The following is a 16540-nucleotide window of genomic DNA, read 5'->3' on the forward strand; positions in this document are numbered from 1 at the left end:
CAAGAGACGACTTTACACATGGACATCACCAGATGGTCAATACTGAAATCATACTGATTATATTCTTTACAGCCAAAGATAGAGAGGCTCTATACAGTCAGCAAAAAGACAGGGAGCTGACTGTGGCTCAAATCATGAACTCCTTATTGCAAAATTCAGACTTAAGTTGAAGAAATTAGGGAAAACCACTAGACCATTCAGGTCTGACCTAAATCAAATCCAAATCAAAATTTATGTGTGTGTGTGTGTGTGTGTTTAAAGTGTGCACTTTATTGAGCTGGTCTCAAGTCAGTGTACAAGAAAGCCCTTGCTGCCTCCACACATCAACCCACTCCCAGGGGGACCAAAAGCCTTCATACATCTCAAGCTCGGGGACAAAAAAAGAGGGCCATGATGGCTGACCATTCAAAATAAAACAAACAAAAAGAACAAGTATTAAGGCAAAGATTAAAAATAAAATTCATTTTTTGGAGGACATAATTTACACAAAAGCGATGCTATAACCTCCCTTGTGTGGACTCAGGCGAGCGCTGGCCCCTTCTCCTTAGGGAGAAGTGAGGTGGCTTTTGGGAAGGCAAAGGACTTCCTGTAACAATGCATCTCACGGTATTTGGAATGACTATTAAAAAAAAAAAAAAAGTGCAATCAAAGTCCTCCGCCACATTGTAGAACTTTGGGGATGTTTGATCCAACCAACTGCTGTCATCGTCACCATTTCAGTTTTTAAATCCTGAGTCAAGCACCAAAAAAATAAATAAATAAATAAATAAAAAGACAAAAACAAAACAAATAAAGCCATGCCAATCTCATCTCATTTTCTGCACAAGTTAGGTTTTGTCAAGAAAAAGGGTGTAACGCAACTACCAGTCCGCCTAGAAGCATTTGCGGTGGACAATGGAGGGGCCGGACTCATCGTACTCCTGCTTGCTGATTGCATCTGCTGGAAGCTGGACAGCAAGGCCAGGATGGAGCCGCCAATCCACACGGAGTACTTGTGCTCAGGGGACGCGATGATCTTGATCTTCATCGTGCTGGGTGCCAGGGCAGTGATCTCTTTCTGCATCCTGTCCACGATGCCGGGGTACATGGTAGTCCCACCAGACAGCACCATGTTGGCGTAGAGGTCCTTGCGGATGTCAACGTCACACTTCATGATGGAATGGAAGGTAGTTTCGTGAATGCCCAGGATTCCATGCCCAGGAAGGAAGTCTGGAAGAGAGCCTCAGGGCAGCAGAACCGCTCATTGCTGATGGTGATGACCTGCCCGTCCAGCAGCTTTTCTCCAGGGAGGAGCCGGAGGCCACAGTGGCCATTTCCTGCTTGAAGTCCAGGGCAACGTAGCAGAGCTTCTCCTTGATGTCACGGATGATTTCCCGCTCGGCAGTGGTGGTGAAGCTATAGCCGTGCTCCGTAAGCATCTTCATAAGGTAGTCCGTCAGGTCCTGGCTAGCCAGGTCCAGACACAGGATGGCATGGGGGAGGGCGTACCCCTCGTAGATGGGCACCGTGTGGGTGACCCCATCATCAGAGTCCATCACAATGCCGGTGGTGCAGCCAGAGACATCAGGGACAGCACAGCCTGGATGGCCACGTACATGGCTGGGGTGTTGAAGGTCTCGAACATGATCTGGGTCATCTCACGGTTGGCCTTGAGGGTTCAGGGGGGCCTCGGTCAGCAGCACGGGGTGCTCCTCAGGGGCCACATGCAGCTCATTGTAGAAGGTGTGGTGCCAAATCTCCTCCATGTCGTCCCAGTTGGTGACTATGTTGCGCTTGATGGGGTACTTGAAGGTCAGGATGCCTCTCTTGCTCTGGGCTTCGTCATCCACATAGGAGTCCTTCTGGCCCATGCCCACCATCACGCCCGGGTGCTGGGGGCGGCCCACAGTGGAGGGGAAGACGGCCTGGGGAGCATCATCACCTGCGAAGCTGGCCTTGCACATGCCGGAGCTTGTTGTTGACCACGAGCGAGGCAATATCATCATCCATAGAGAATTGGTTGCGGTGTCCACTGGCGGCAAAGATGGAGCAGGGAAAGCGAGAGGCCTGTGCTGGCGGGGCGGCCGCCGTCTCTCGTGGACATACAGTGGAAATGACAAAAAGATTCAAGGGATTAGATCTGATAGATAAAGCACCTGAAGAACTATGGACAGAGGTTCATAACATTGTACAAGAGGAAGCAATCAAAACCCTCCCCAAGAAAAAGAAATGCAAAAAGGCAAAATGGTTGTCTGAGGAGGCCTTACAAATAGCTGAGAAAAGAGAAGCGAAACACAGAAGAGAAAAGGAAAGGTATACCCATTTGAATGCAGAGTTCCAAAGAATAGCAAAGAGACATAAGAAAGCCTTCTTAAGTGAACAATGCAAAAATAGAAGAAAACAACAGACTGGGAAAGACTATAGCTCTCTTCAAGAAAATTAGAGATACCAAGGGAACATTTTATGCAAAGATGAGCACAATAAAGGACAGAAATGGTATGGACCTAATAAACGCAGAAAATATTACAAGGAGGTGTCAAGAATACACAGAAGAACTGTACAAAAAAGGTCTTAATGACCGGGATAACCACAATGGTATGATCACTCACCTAAAGCCAGACATCCTGGAATGGGAAGTCAATTGGGCCTTAGGAAGCATCACTATGAACAAAGCTAGTGGAGGTGATGGAATTCCAGTTAAGCAATTTCAAATCCTAAAAGATTATGCTGTGAAAGTGCTGCAGTCAATATGCCAGCAAATTTGGAAAATTCAGCAGTGGCCACAGGACTGGAAAAGGTGAGTTTTCATTCCAATCCCAAAGAAAGGCAATGCCAAAGAATGTTCAAACTACCGTACAATTGAGCTCATTTCACATGCTAGCAAGGTAATGCTCAAAATCCTTCAAGCTAGACTTCAACAGTACATGAACTGAGAAATTCCAGGTGTACAAGATGGATTTAGAAAAGGCAGAGGAATCAGAGATCAAATTGCCAACATCTGTTGGATCATAGAAAAAGCAAGGGAATTACCAAAAAAAAAAAAAAAAAACTACTTCTGCTTCATTGATTATGCTAAAGCCTTTGACTGTGGATCACAACAAACTGGAAAATTCCTAAAGAGATGGGAATACGAGACCATCTTACCTGCCTCCTGAGAAATCTGTAGGCATGTCAAGAAGCTACAGTTAGAACCAGACATGAAACAGCGGACTGGTTCCAAATTGGGAAAGGAGTACATCAAGGTTATATATTGTCACCTGCTTATCTAACCTATATGCAGAGTATATCATGCGAAATGACAGGCTGGATGAATCAAAAGCTAGAATCAAGATTGCCAGGAGAAATATCAATAACCTCAGATATGCAGATGACACCACCCTTATGGCACAAAGCAAAGAGGAACTAAAGAGCTTCTTGATTAAAGTGAAAGAGAACAGTGAAAAAGCGGCCTTAAAACTCAACATTCAGAAAAGCTAAGATCATGGCTTCCAGTCCCCTCACTTCATTGCAAATAAATGGGGGGCAGGGGGGAATGGAAAGAGTGGCAGATTTTTTTTTCTTGAGCTCCAAAATCACTATGGATGGTGACTGCAGCCATGAAATTAAAAGACACTTGTTCCTTGGAAGAAAAGCTATAACAAAGCTAGACAGCATATTAAAAAGCAGAGACATCACTTTGCCAACAAAGTTCTTTACAGTCAAAGCTATGGTTTTTCCTGTAGTCATGTATGGATGTGAGAGTTGGACCATAAAGAAGGCTGAGCCCCAAAGAACTGATACTTTTGAACTGTGGTGCTAGAGAAGGCTCTTGAGAAGCCCTTGAACTGCAAGGAGATCAAACCAATGAATTTTAAAGAAAATCAACCCTGAACATTAATTGGAAGGACTGATGCTGAAGCTCCAATACTTTGGCCACCTGAAGCTCCAATACTTTGATCCAACTTATTGCAAAAGATTGAGGGCAGGAGGAGAAGGGGGAGACAAAGGATGAGATGGTTGAACAGCATCACTGACTCAATGCACATGAGTTTGAGCAAGTTCAGGGAGATGGTGAAGGACAGAGAAGCCTGATGTGCTTCAGTCCAAGGGGTCACAGATGCGACTGAACATATCCATTTGAAATAGAGCAGGACCCTATGGTCCTTTCCTTCCCTCCATTTCATCTATGGAAAACTTTAGCCAGAGATTAATTTTAATCAGAGAATTGAGAAATGTGGAAACAAAGGGAAATGATCAAAGGAGACAAAATAATAATAGTGTAGTCATTGAGCATAGTCAAAAACCTTTAGTTTTTTCTCAAGAGCTATAGATGGGCTTCCTTGGTAGCTCAGCTGGTAAAGGATCCTCCCGCATTTCGGGAGACCTGGGTTCAATCCCTGGGCTGGGAAGATCCTCTGGAGAAAGGAATGGCTATACACTGCGGTATTCTGGCCTGGAGAATTCCATGGACTGTATAGTCCATCCAATCGCAAAGAGTCGGACACGACTGAGCGACTTTCACTTTCATAGATAATATTCTGAGCCATGTCCTGTGAGCTGTCCTATAGATACCAAAACACCAGGTGGAGAATTTAACTACATGATGACCAGACTGTCCCCAGGACATGAGCTGCCACACATCCAAGAACTGGCTGCAAAGAAATGGGAACAAATGGACCCTGGAACTAAAGACTAACTGTACCTAAAACAACCAAGATGATGCTGGTCAGAGCACTGATGACCAATTTGAAGACGACTTAGAGATGACTGTGTTGTGTCTGCATGTAGACCCTCCCCTAGTCTGTCTATAAAAGCTCTCATCCCTGTTTGTCAGGGTAGGGAGGAGTCAGCCTTTGGACAGATGTCCACCACTCTTCCCCTCGAGTGCTGGCATCTGAAATAAAGCCAACTTTCCTTTCCACCAGTCTGGCCTGTTTCTTGGCTTTTGAGAGGCAAGCAGCCAGACCCACACACCTCTTTTAGTAATATATTCAGTTGGTGATGCCATCCAACCATCATATACGTTGTCGTCCCCTTCTCCTCTGGCCCACAGTGAACTCAGGATGACTCTGTGCAGACTGTCTGCTGATGCGTGGGCCTCTGCTGGTTGTTTGGCCTGAGGCTTATCAGCACTGGAGCCTGCAGCTTGTTGGGTGGATCCGCGTCTTAGTACCAAAGTGTGGACCTTTGAGAAAGCTCACTCCAATCAGTATTCCCTGTGTCTTCCACTACCAATGTCCTTGCCCCCACAGTGAGCTATTGTTGACCTTCACCTTCCCTGGAAACTGTCCTTAGGGAGGTGGAGTCCAGGTTCCCATGGCAGTACTGCTTTGTTTTGGGTCCCAGTGCACGTGAGACCCGTGCACACCCTCCAAGAGTGGATTCTCTGCTTCCCCCAGCTCTGTGGGGCTCTTTACTCAAGCCCTGCTGACCTTCAAGGCTAAATGCTCTAGGGGCTCTTCCCCTCAATGCCAGACTCTCAGACTGTCTTGGAGGGCTATCTTTCTATGGGAACATCCCTTTGTAGTGTGTGTGGGTTTACTGCTTTTTGGCATGAGGGCTGTTTTTGTATAGATGTCTGCCACCTCTTTTCCCAGTGTGTGCTGGCCATTATCCCCTTGATAGCAGGTGTGGCTGACATTGAGCCCAGAGCACTGCATCCTGAACAGGGCCTTTGCTTTGCTGTGTGGGTGTCACCACCTTATCAGAGGCAGGATCTGCTCCCCAGTTGTTGGAAGAGAAGCCCTCAGATCTGTTTCTTAGCTGTGTTTCTGATCTAAGGTGTGAGGAAGGTGGGACTGGAGCACTCCCAAAGGGAAAGAAGCCACTGAGTATTCCTGTTGCTGTTGTTCAGCCACTAAGTCGTGTCCAACTCTTTGCAACCCCAGGGACTGCAGCACGCCAGACTTCCTTGTCCTTCCCCATCTCCCTGAGTTTGCTCAAACTCATGTCCCTCAAGTCAGTGATGCCAACCACCTCATGCTCTGTTTTCCCCTTCTCCTCCTGCCCTCAATCTTTCCCAGCATCAGGGTCTTTTCCAATTAGTCGGCTCTTCACATCAGGTAGCCAAAGTACTGAAGCTTCAGCTTCAGTATCAGTCCTTCCAATGAATATTTCCTTCAGGATTGATTGGTTTGACCTCCTTGCTGTCCAAGTGACTCTCAAGAGCCTTCTCCAGCACCACAGTTCAAAAGTATCAGTTCTTTGGGGCTCAGCCTTCTTTATGGTCCAACTCTCACATCCATACCTGACTACAGGAAAACCCATAGCTTTGACTAAACAGACCTTTGTCAGCAAAGCGATGTCTCTGCTTTGTAATACACTGTCTAGGGTTTTCATAGTTTTTCTTCCAAGGAGCAAATGTCTTTTAATTTCATGGCTGCAGTCACAGTCCACAGTGGTTTTGGAGCCCAAGAAAATAAAATCTGCCACTGTTTCCATTTTTCCTCCATCTGTTTGCCATGAAGCGACGGGACCGGATGCCATGTGAATGTTTCTGAACGTTGAGTTTTAAGCCAGCTCTTTTTCTCACCTCTGGAGCACTCTGTGGGAGTGCCCTGACGTGTCACCTTTCACCCACTGTGCAAGTTCTCAGATTACATGGTTGTTGGCACAGCTCTTAGCCCCACCTAAACCATGGCTATGCTGGCAAGTAGCCCCGGCAACTCTCAGGAGTTGCTTTCATCAGGTCACCAACACAGATTCACTGAAGTCAGATTCCAGGATTGCAGTATCATGGCTCTGCATCCGCTGTGGGCACTATGGGGGCAGCACAGTTCCTGGCCTGGCCCTGACCCCATGTGTACATGCCCGTAAAGTCTACAACTGCCAAAGATGACCCGTCTTGGCTACGGGAGCACTCGTCCACTCACATGTTCTGTGTGCTCAGTCACTCAGTCCTGACTCTTTGGGACCCCATGCGTGGCAGCCTGCCAAGTTCCACTGGCCATGGGGTGTTTAAGGCAGCAATACTGGAATGGCCATTCTCTCCTCCCCAGCAGATGTTCTATAGGCGCTAGGTTTACAAAGCTGGTCATGGGGGTGGCAGTTTGCACAGCTGAGAGAAGAGATTTCAACTTTTCTTCTTTAATTGCATGGCCCCTGGGGCTCAGCTGTGGGTAACCCCACCTCTGCATGTGGACCACCCACAGAGGTCTGCTTCTGGAGGCTGCCATGGAGCACAGGAGTCTGCCCCAGAGAGGAGGGGGCGTGGAGGCAGCGGTGGTCAGGGTTGAGAGAGCATCTGCTCTGGTGGGGACAGGGGTGGAGGAGGAGGCAGCAGCAGCTGGGGTCATGAGAGTCCCAGTAGGGGCTGGTCGTGCAGGGGGGCTGGTGGCCAGGTGCGTGAGGGAGCTGGCTCCAGCAGCGATAGGTCACATGGGGGAGCCTGTGGCTGTAGGTGCAAGAGACTGCAGGCTCTGGTGGGGCTTCCCCAGTGGCTGGGGAGGCAGAGGCTGGGATGTGGGGAGAGAGGCTCTAGTGGTGGCCCCCACTCCTTGCACATCACTTGACATTGGCGCTTTCTTCACAAGCGTTCCTGGTTGTGAAACTCCTCATTCTCATCCCCCAAGGCTGTCTCTTCTCAGCCAACAGCAGGGCCCTGCCCAGGTCTGCTCTCCAAACCCCATGTTCCAGCACCAGCGCCCTTCCCAACCCACCTCTGTGCACCCCAGTGAACACATGTCAGACTGGGAAGTGCAGGGCCATGGCACGCCCCTCTGTGTGGGTCTCACTCTGTCCTGCCTGCCATGGACCGCTGCCTGCCCCTGATGGTCCCCTTCTGTCCTGACTGATCGCCTCACTGGTGGGGGGGCTTCCCCGCATGAAGGAACCTCTCTTTTCATGGCTGATCACCCCACCAGTGAGGGGGTTCCCCTACATGAGGGAACCTCTCCTCTCTTTCGGCTCATGCCCCCAACCAGGGACACAGGTCCTGTCCCACTTCATCGCCTCTTTCTTTTCCCTTCTTCTTTCTTACCTGGTTATGTGGGAATCTTTCTTGTCCTTTTAGGTGTCTGAGGTCCTCTGCTAGTGTTTAGAGGTGTTCTGTGACACTTGTCCCATTTGTAGATGTCTTCTCGATGCATCTGTGGTGGTGGGCGGGGCGGTGGGGGAGAGGCAAACAGGAGATGAACTCCGCCTCCTCCTACTCCGCCATCCTGATTCTTTTTTTATTTGCCTCATTTCTGTCTACTGTGTTCCTGTTAGGTTTTCTTGAGCGTCTGTTTTCTCTGGGGCTTCTCTGAGTGACTCCATCTTTTTTTCCCCTAGGCCGTTTTTGAGTTTGATCAGCTTCCCGTGCCCTCCCTTTCCTTATTCCCCATTCAAATTGCTTTTGGTCCTAAGCCCAAACCCCTCTACACTCACCTGGATTGTTCTAGCCACCTGTCCTCTGGGCTTTTGAGCTGGTTCCCTTATTTGTCTCCTTGTCCTCAGCCTCTCCCATCCTGAACCCACCTTCCCTATGAGCTGGACCACTCCCAACCTAAACACTTCCATGGCTTGCAGCAGCCACAGGAGAAAAATCCATATGCAAGCACTCAAGACCAGCCCCAGTTTGACCTAGCTCTACCTCTTCCAGGGCACACCTGTCACACTCCCATGCCTGGAACAATCAGCGAGTTGTGTAATAACAGCTGGCACACATCAAACTTCAAACAACCAGAACATACGCCAGCCCATGCCAGCTGCTGCGGGCTGGCTAGATCTGCCCCCTTGAGAGTAGAATGCATGAATAGTGGAGGAAGGGATTCAGCCTGGCTCCCAGTTTCAGAAAGAACCAGTTCTAACCCATGCTAGAATAACAATAATTTGTCCTGGTTTAGGAATGTGAAAGGATAGGATCTCAGATTCCTGCCCAGCAACCATGACAGTACCCAGTCCATGTTTTGATTGTTTGAATAACATATTCTGTTACCTCTATGCTTTTCTCTGCAATTTCACTATTTCTTTGGTTCCTTCTGGCCACCTCATTAGATAGCTGGAGCAGACAGCATCCCCATGTTATAGGAAGTGAAGGGTCTGTTGAGTCAGGGATTTAAATACTTTTCCAGTGAAGCTATTCAAATTCACACTCCACTCAGCAGAGGGTGAAGTCAGTCATCTGGCTAATGTTATTATCATTATTATTATTTTAAGACCTTGCTAATTTTAAAGAGCTCAAACCAGTAAATTCTAAAGGAAATCAACGCTGGATAGTCATTGGAAGGACTGTTGCTGAAGCTCCAATACTTTGGCCACCTGATGTGAAGAGCCTACTCATTGGAAAAGACCCTGATGCTGGGAAAGATTGAAGGCAGGAGAAGAGGGCGATAGAGGATGAGATGGTTGGATGGCATCATCAGCTCAATGGACAAGAATTTGAGTGAATTTTGGGAGACAGTGAAGGACAGGGGAGCCTGGTGTGCTGCAGTCCATGGAGTCGCAAAGAGCTGGACACAACTTAGTGACTGAACTACAACATCAACATCTTTAAAAGAGAAGAAAGTGAATCCAAGCAACAGAACTCCCCCTCCATCCAGGAACAGCAAAATTGAGGTTTTCCTCTTGGTGCTTTATTGGGGAAACCCCAAGAGACTCTTTTAAAAGCTGGTAAATAAATACACAGTCAATGAAATCATCACAGGGAGGGGAAGAAGGAAGAGGCGTTCCCTTCAGTTACCGTTAAAACAAATCCAAGGCTTATCAATCTATTTGCTCATTCATTGTGTCCAGTCATTGAACAAATATTGAGGGAGTGCCAGCTGAGACCAGCCCTATCCGAGGCCCCTGGGATTCTACTGTGAACAAGTCAGGGACCCTATCTATCCTCATGGAACTTGTTGTCTGGTCGAGAGAGGTTTACACTCCAGATGATAAGCCAGTTAACAAAAATGCCGAAAATACTGCCAAAAATGTCTAAAACACTGCTGGGCAGTGCTCAGTGCTGCGGAGGAGAGGAAAAGTAGGGGAAGGGAGAGCAACAGGGAGGGGAAGGGCTGGTTTAGGTAAATATCATGGCCCCCCATCCCATCACCATGGCCCGTTTCCACAAAACCCCACAGGCTGCCCTTCTGTGGCTCCCCCACCTTCAAGGCTACCCTACAGATCCATGCTCCATCCATCCAGCTCTCACCTGCACAAACTCTGGGAGAGGCCAGAGAGAACTCCAGGGCTGGTCCTTCCAGGAGACAGCACGGAGGTTCAGCAGGCACAGCTGTGCCCCACCAGCCCCAAGTGGGAGTGCCTGCCACACTGTGCCCTGGTGGCACTGGCCAGGCCAGTTCAGTCCCCCTCACACCCCCCTGCTCACCACTACCCCACCAGAGGCAGCCTCTAGTTCACACACCAGGAAGCATTAGCTGGGCATGACTGTCTGTCTAGAAGGAAGGGGTGGGAGGAACAGGCTATCTCTGTGACCCAGTTCCCTGATTATGAGCATCCCTTCTCCCATAAACCCCCTCATAAGCTGTCCCCACCCCGCCCCTCCCATCCATCAAGACCCGATGTAGGCACACCCCAGGTAGACTCTCTTACCTCCCCTCCCTGCCATACCTTGACTAGCTGTGTTACAAGGGGCCACACACCCCCTCCCCCCAGAGGCTTCATCTGGGTGCTTGGAGTGAATTCTTAAAGCCCTATCCACGCTGATGCTCTGAGTGAATGTCACCTAGATGCAGACGGTGAATTGCTATTTTATTCTTTTGTTTGTATTTTTTGGCAGAGTTTCACAGCTTGTGGGGTCTTAGTTCCCCAACCAGGGATTGAACCTGGGCCTACGGCAGTGAAAGCACAAAGTTCTAATCACCGGACCACTAGGGATTTCCCAGTGAACTGCTACTTTTATAAACTAATTCTGTTAGAGTGAAGTTAAGTCAGAAACAGAAAAACAAATATATATTAACATGTCTATATGGAATCTAGAAAAATGGCATGGACGAACCTATTGCAGGGCAAAAATAGAGATGCAGGCGTAGAGAATGGATTGTGGACACAGCAGGGGAAGGAGTGGGGGTGAGCTGGGGGCGTGGCGTCGATATATACACAGCACCGAGTGTAAAACTGTCACATCTGTAAAGTGGGTCCTACGATTCTGCCCTCCCAGGCTTATCATGGCTGTGAAATGACATCACGGAAGTCACAGGTCCAAATGAGCCTCTTTTCATTCATTCACTGCTCCATTAAGAGCTGGAGAAGGGAATGGAGGAAGGTGAGGACCAGGTGAAACAGCCCATGAAAAAGTGAAAGCTACTTTTGTTTCTCTCCTTAGGAAGAAGGCAGACACTTTTATTAAATAAAGAGGCTTTATAATTTTTTCTTGTCACCTCTTGAAAACATGTGTGTGTGTGTGTATGTGTGTACGTGTGTACGTGTAACTACTTGCTATTCTTGCAACTTGCTGCTCACTGTTAGACTTTGTGAGAGAAAAACAGCTTTAGATCATGGTTTTGAAAAGGAAAGTTTCCATTACGAGAAAAGAATCAGCCAGGTTCCTTGGCACGATGGTTGTTAAGCAATGCGACCAAGGAGTATTTGCATTGCATTCTTCACCAGATATTCTGACTTCTTTCCACATCACGACGTCAAGAACAAACTACAACAGTGATTTTATTAGTTTTTTATTAGTGTTTTTATTTCTCTCAAGAAACCTCTTTTCTCCAGCCAAATCCTGTGTTGTTCAAATACCTTAGCTGTCAACACCAATGACTGAGCTAATTGGAGGTATGACTCCTTTTCCTGATCTTGCGGCCTGAACTCCAGCTACAGTTACAGGTAGTAGCCAAGACACTGTTTTATGAAAATACAAAAATATAAGCTTATTATTACTCCAGTTTAAATCCAGTTTGAGGCCCTTGAAGATCAGGCTTTCAAAGAGGTAAGATTTAGGGATGTCCCTGGAGTTGGACACAACTGAAGTGACTTAGCAGCAGCAGCTGGAGGCATAGTGAGTAAGAATCTGCCTGCCAATGCAGGGGATGTGGGTTTGATTTCTGGTGTAGGCAGACCCCACATGCCATGCAGCAACCAAGCCCATGTGCCACAACTACCGGGCCTGTGCTCCAGAGTTTGGAATCTGCAACTACTGAACCTGTGCACCACATTTACTAAAGCTTGTGGGCCTCAGCTGACTAATAGGAGCTGAACTAAGCGAAACCTGGACTTGGCACCTGCTTCACATTTTCATAGGCATCTGTGCAGCACATAGTTTATTTCTGAGTGCTTCCTTAGTGTCTCAGCAGTGCTGGATGCTGGGGACATAAAGAATAAACACAGTCCTCACCCACCAGGAACCCATAGGCCAGCAGGTGCATCAGCCATGTGAAAAAAAGCCATTAACCTGGCTTTGCAGCAAATACTCAAAAAGACCTAGGTGGGGCATTAGGAGAATGAAGGGGAGGTGGGGAGCATTTTCACAGAAACATTTTGATATGGAGATTAATTCTAAAGTACTTCAACCAGGGCTCCTCATACTTCTTCCCCACCCCACCCCCAACCCCCACCAAGGATGCACGATTATAAAGGGTCAGAAAACCTCAGTGGGAAAGCTGAACCTTGACTTGAGGAAGTGGGCAGGGCCATGCTGATGGACAGAGCATGACATGGGGGCTGCCTGACCAAGGGAGCTCACATACCACTCCTGAACAGGGCCATTTCCAACATCCAGCCCTTTTTCTAAATTTACTTTTTATTCACGTCTAGTTGATTTACAATGTTGTGTTCATTTCTGCTGTACAGCAAAGTGACTCAATTATATATATATGGACTTCTCCAGTGGTACATATGGTAGAGAACCTGCCTGCCAATGCAGGACATGTAGAGACATAGGTTTAATCCCTGGATCAGTAAGAGCCCCTGGAGGAAAGAATGGCAGCCCACTCTAGTATTCTTGCCTGGAAAAACCCCTGGACAGAGGAGCCTGGTGGACTACAGTCCAAAGGGTCACATAAGAGTCGGACACAACTGAAGCAAGTTAGTATGTATATGTATGTATATATGTGTGTATATACATATATATGTATATGATATATAGATAGATAGATATAGATATAGATATAGATATCTCCCCTGGAGAAGGGAACAGCTACCCACTCCAGTGTTCTGGCCTGGAGAATTCAATGGACTGTATAGTCCATGGGGTCGCGAAGAGTCAGACACAACTTAGTGACTTTCACTTCACTTCATATATATATATGTATATAATCTTTTAAAATCTACTTCTCCATTATGATTTATTATAGGATATTTTTTAAATTGCAGTATAATTGATTTACAATGTTCTGCTAACCTCTGCTATATAGCAAAGTGACTCAGTTATACACATATATACTTTTTTTTAACAAATATTATTTTCCATTGGGTTTATCAGTTTATTGAGCATAGTTCCCTGTGCTGTACAGTAGGAATCTGTTGTTTATCCATCCTATATACTAATCCCAAGCTCCCAGTCCATCCCTCACCAACCACAATTTCACAGTGATACAAGCCTTCCTCAAAAAAACAAGAAAAATCTCAAGTAAACAACCTAACCTATCACCTAAAAGAATTCCAAAAAGAACAACAAAGCTTAAAGTCAGAAGAAGGAAGGGAATAATAAAAATCAGTGAGTAAATAAAATAGAGATTAAAAAACAATGGAGAAGAATCAACAAAACCAAGAGTTGGTTCTTTGAAAGGGTAAAAAAAATTGACACATCTCTGGCCAGGCTCACCAAGAAGAAAAGTGAACACAAGTACACAAAGAAAGAGAAAGTACACAAGTACACAAGAAAAGTGAACACAAGAAGTACACAAAATTAAAAATGAAAAGAGAATAATCTCACCTGATACCACGGAAACACAACAACTATAAGAAAATATTATGAACAACTGGATGCCAACAAATCTGACAACCTAGAAGAAATGACAACTTTTTAGAAACAGCCTACCCCTTTTGAATGCAGTCCTCTCCGCCTTGAGAACTTGGTTGTGGCTGTGGCTATGGCCTGGAGTGGGGTCATTTCCTTGGGCAATTTAAGCAAACACAACCCCAGGAAAGCCCAGGGTAGAGGCTGGGCCACCAGCGGTGCCTCCTTAGGAAACTCTCTGTGGGCTCCTGAGCCTCCCCGGGGGCTCTCCCTGGCAGGGAGAATGGTGTGGGCCCAAAGGGAGGAGACAGGAGAGGCGGCGGCGGGCCCGGGGAACACGTGGGGAGATGCTGGGGGCGCTTAGGAAAGGCGGTGAGGGACCCAAATACCACACCCACGCCAGCCTCTGCGGGACAGACGCGGGACAGGTTGTGTGGAGAACCACCTTTCTTCCCCTGGAGTTCACCAGGAGCGAAAGCCCGCGCAGACTGGAGTGCGGCCCCCCAGCGGCGGCGGGAGAGGCTGCGTAGACCCCGCCACGTGTGCGCCGACTGGCGGGAATGGGGACGGTGTGGGCGCGGCGCCTGCTGCCCAGAACATGCGGAGGCCGGAAGCGGCCATGCGGTAAGAAAGGAGGCGGGAACCAGGGGCAGGAAGGGCCAGGGGCCGGGCGCGACGGGGGCGGAACGGAGATGGGAGTCTGGTTGGGGTCTGATCCCGGTTCTGGCCTAGAGGAGACCGGGTTGGGGCTGGATTCGGGACGGGACCACGTGGCCGGTTCGGGGTTTATGGAGACGTGGGCCGTCATGCAGGCCAACAGGGGTCGGAGGGACCTGCCTGGGAGGTCTCAGGAATGAACCCTCGGGTGTCCAGCACCTCTGGTTTCCGGGGACAGATACACCGCATCTGAGCTGCGCTTCACTGGTCCAGCTCCCCGGGTCTTCTCAGCACGCGAGAGACTGCGCCCCCGTGCTCGTCCTCCGAGGGGGCCTTGAGCGAGAACACCACGTTGCCTAGGACCTCCGGGCTGGCCGCCCCCCAGACCCCACCAGAGCGCCCCCAGCAGAGGGTTCCAGAAGCTGCGGTGGGGAAGGGCGAGCTCCAGGGGGATCAGAGCCTCCTCGAACCCCGGCTGTTCCCCAAATCAGCAGGCTTCAGGGTTTCGGCATGTGCGGGGGTGTGGAAAAGTGTACGATGTCCGGAAAGGAAGGGTGGCAGGAAGTAGGAGGGCCAGTGGGGGTTGTCGGAGTGACGTCATGAGCACCGCGTGGCGCAGGGACCCACAGGAGTCAGGGAGGGTGGGCAGAACGCCATGGGTTTATGCGCGGGTGACTTCTGCAGGGCCCCTGTATCTTCAATTCTCCAACCACTCCCCGAGGAAAAGCGTTCATAATCATGCGCTTCCAAGCTGGAAGCACTCCAGGCCGATGGAGGTCCGGAGGGCCGCGATCTTTACCAGAAAATGGGAAAGAAAAGGGGCGGGGTGGGGTTCTCTTGGGGTCCCGGCGGCATGCCCTTGGGTTGATGGGGGATAGTTTGGTTACAGGGAAGGGGATCCTACATGCGCAAGGACTGTCAACACGCTGCAGCTCAGGCCAACTCACCAAACTCTGAGTTTCAGAAATATTTTTGTTATCTTCCATTTTTTTTTTTTTCGGACTATTACATACATATGCTGTTGAGTTTTATTGTTTTGTTTCTTTCCCGAAGGGATTACCTTTAAGAAACATTTTTTTCTTCTTAGAATATGCTAGGACAGATGTCATACAGTGTTTCTTTGGTTGCCCCTTATATTTTTCTTGATCAAAACTGAAATTCAGCGGGTTTTTCTCTTGATTGCTTATGATAGTGAGAGACAAAATGACCCATGAGAATATCGACCTGTTATGGGGAGCCTTTCCTGCAATGTAGGATACCCGGGTTTGATTTCTGGGTTCAAAGATTTCTCAGGAAAAGGGCATGGCAACCCAGTCCACTATTCTTGCCTGGAGAAGTCCATGGACAGAGGAGCCTGGCAGGCTCCAGTCTATGGGGTTGCAAAGAGTTGGACACCAGTGAGCAACTGACACTAACTCACTCTTGTGCATCCAGCCTCATTCTAGGTATCTTCTCATCCTGTCACTCTGAGGTGGCATTGTGATTCCCCCCACCACACACACTGGCTCACACTGAGGGACGGCACCAGGAGATATGGGTCAGTCTGATCCAGTTTCCATGTTCTTCCTCCTAAAATCTCAGCCGCTAAAGTCAACAAAACTAGTTTCACGAAGAGTGAAAACCAGCAACAAGGAAAGGCATTTGGGTGTTGGGTTTTGCTTTTGTTTCTCACACATCTTGCATTCCAGGAAGAATGCATATAACAGTGGACTGACCGTCAGTTGGCAGAAGGGCGAAGAGAGAGAGACATGCGCGAGGGTCTCATGGTGTGTGTGTGGTCAGTGAGTGCATGTGCGCTTCTGCTCGCCATTCCAGGACCTGGTGACCTCAGTTTAGATGCATCGAAAGGTGAACAGTTCCTCTCCAAGGTTGGAAGAGCTCTCGGGTGTCAGCCCTTCTGCCCTCCTATGACCATCCTGGGCTGTGTCCCATGACATGGAGAGCCTTTCTGTCCATGTGGTTGACCCGCCAGCCAGGAATCTGAACTTCAGTCCTAATTCAGCTGAGGCCCTGGCTGCCTCAATGCCCTAGAGGACCAAGTGCAACATGCAAAAATAGCGAAATGTCCAAGTGCCTGCTAGCTGCAGATGGTCTGTGCTGGTA

General features: G+C 48.5%; 1 pseudogene; it reads right to left on the minus strand.

Annotated features, from left to right (window-relative positions):
- Nucleotides 1-242: 242 nt before the first annotated feature.
- On the minus strand, nt 243-8517 carry LOC114110416 (actin, cytoplasmic 1-like; annotated as a pseudogene).
- Between the last annotated feature and the right edge of the window lie 8023 nt (nt 8518-16540).

Source organism: Ovis aries, chromosome 1 (assembly GCF_016772045.2).
Source record: "Ovis aries strain OAR_USU_Benz2616 breed Rambouillet chromosome 1, ARS-UI_Ramb_v3.0, whole genome shotgun sequence".
NCBI lineage: Eukaryota > Metazoa > Chordata > Mammalia > Artiodactyla > Bovidae > Ovis > Ovis aries.